The sequence below is a fragment of the Olea europaea genome, chromosome 17 (assembly GCF_002742605.1).
Source record: "Olea europaea var. sylvestris chromosome 17, O_europaea_v1, whole genome shotgun sequence".
In the NCBI taxonomy this organism is placed as follows: Eukaryota; Viridiplantae; Streptophyta; class Magnoliopsida; order Lamiales; family Oleaceae; genus Olea; species Olea europaea.
This window is the reverse complement of record NC_036253.1, coordinates 7,115,086-7,117,513: the sequence shown is the minus strand read 5'-3', so window position 1 is coordinate 7,117,513 and position 2,428 is coordinate 7,115,086. Positions and strand designations below refer to the sequence as shown.

The 2,428-nt window shown below is 36.7% G+C and overlaps 1 long non-coding RNA gene across 1 annotated transcript; it reads left to right on the top strand.

Moving 5' to 3' along the window:
- The first annotated feature begins 377 nt into the window (after positions 1 to 377).
- Positions 378 to 2,198, top strand: LOC111365797. Its single transcript, XR_002697488.1, has 3 exons — positions 378 to 509; positions 1,294 to 1,367; positions 2,159 to 2,198. It is a non-coding gene; the product is annotated as an uncharacterized LOC111365797 (long non-coding RNA).
- Positions 2,199 to 2,428: the final 230 nt, after the last annotated feature.

The window sequence follows — 2,428 nt, the reverse complement described above, 5'->3', positions numbered from 1 at the left end:
TTTACACAAGATATTTATAACTCTTCTAAGTCACATATGGCTCCATGTGGTGCAAGAGAGAAGTGAAAGTTGGCTGCAAGAAACCACCTCCTACTTGGACAGCTCATGCTAGGGGACTTTTCACTTTAATATATAATTGCTTCAACCTTAAGGCATAAATTTCGTGTCTAATCCCCAAGGACTTAATATAGGATGAATATATATCTTAAATATCATAAACGGACACAAAAATAATGGTAGAAAAGTCAAGTATTGCAGCCAAGATGACAGCTCCTGCTTAGTGACTCACCTTGATTGCTTGAGGTGGCTGCAGCCCATGATATTCTTAATCCTTAAGTAATATGCACGACTTCAACCATTTAAAGACCACTCATTTACCTCCTAGATAATATATTAACTCCCTTAACTCGTCCCTAAGTGATTCCAAGTGAAAAGAGGGCGAAACAGTCAAAGAGAACTAGAAACAAGAAGCTGGAATTTCTGAACAGCTTTGTTACTCCAGTTTTGAGGTTTGTTTCTATTATTTCTTAAGGGGTTTATGATTTCTTGAACATCTGAAACTTGTTTGTGATTAATTTGGAGTGTTGTTAATGATGTTATGATGCCTAAATAAGGGTAATTAATTGCAAGAATTTGAAAGAAAGTAATCTGGACAGAGATGAGGAATTGCTGGATTGAGCGATTTATACCTTGATTTTGGGATGATACTTAGTGTTTAACTTATATATATCAATATGAACGTTTTTATATGTAAGTAGGGAGTGTAGAAATGATTTTAATGGCCTAGAATTCTGTTGGTATCATTATAATAAAATGGAAACCGAAAACAGTCAAAGGGAAAAACTGTCTGATTTTGTGTAGTGGAAAATGGACTGTTTTTGAAGCTCCAAACACTTCATTTGTCACAATGTTATGATCCAGAGCCGTTAAATGTAGGTAAGGACATGAAAAATAATTTGAAAAATGAGTGGACGGTGATGGAAACCTAGAAAACAGATTCTGTCCATTTGGGTATTTAATGTGATTTCAACATTTAGATGTCCCCTAATGAACCCTTGGGCCTAGAAAATATATCCTAAGGAATACTAGGTTGTCAAAAACAATTGGATGATGTTGATGTTCATAATTGGACTCGAGAAATAGCGAGACTTATGGGATTAGTTTGTAATGCCATCGGTAACTTGAAATAATGATTTTGTCTAAATTGTTTTGGCGTGAATGGACGTATTTTGGGATTGTGTGTGTTAAGATTATTAAATGGAGGATTGTATTTAATATTATATGATAATACAGATGACTTTTCGACGTTGAGCGAAAAATGGAATTGATACACACTCCATAGGAGCTTACACACATAAAGGCGAAAGGTAAGTGAAAATCCATTTGCAACTACGATGCAAGAACCTAGTATATGTGACATAGTAATGTTGAGATATCTACATAACTTTGATAAGAGGCTTATAGCACATCATATGGTGGTTACGATCGTTGAGTATGAGGTTGCTTAACCTATAGACAGTGATTTACATTAAATATGTCATTCATGAGCATTTTCATATGCATGCATGACATGTGATTATGGTTGAAAATCCTGCATGCGAAACATGATTTCAAAGTGAGTTTTCATTATAAATGTTTTATTGACTACTACTAGGGCACCGAGGCATGTGAGGCATGCTTATGTGATATGTTTGGCATTGCGGGTGTTACTTCCTGGGTGATTGCAAAGGTAGATAGGGGATGAGCCTTTGGTGATCACGGGAGGGTGGACCACTCGACTATGCCCTTGTTATGATTATTGGCATTGCCGGGTAGGAGACTTCTTGGGTGTTCATAGGGGTAGTCAGGGGATGGGCCTCTAGTGGTCACGAGAGGATGGTCCACTTGTCGGTGTCGATTTCATACTGGCCATTTGATTATTGATATTGATATTATGTAGAGCTCTATCCGGTACATAGTAGGTGGGTCAAGGGCCCAATGAAATGAAAGATTTCAAGTGAAATGATTTCTAGTCGACTTTGACGAATATTGAAATATGATACTTTTTATCATGATATTTAAAGTAAATGGCATGGTGTCCTATGTCGTTATTACTCATGTTCAGGACATGCATGATTTTGCTTACTAAGCATTGGCTTATGTAGCTCTTGTATTGTAGGTGAACATGGAACTACATAGAGAGCATGGCTAGCTGTGGAGCTCCTACAGGATTCCAGAGTTCGATGTACATGGATGACGACCTGTAGGGTTATTTTGTAGGCTGCCATCTGTTGGGTTATATTTTGGAATCCTATATAGTGGACTTTTGAAATGGCCTGTAGACATGTTTATAAGCTCTGAATATATATGTTGGATTATGGCGATATGATTTTGGGTTTTGATATATTATATGATCGTGTCACAGGTGATTAGAAATTAACAAACTCAA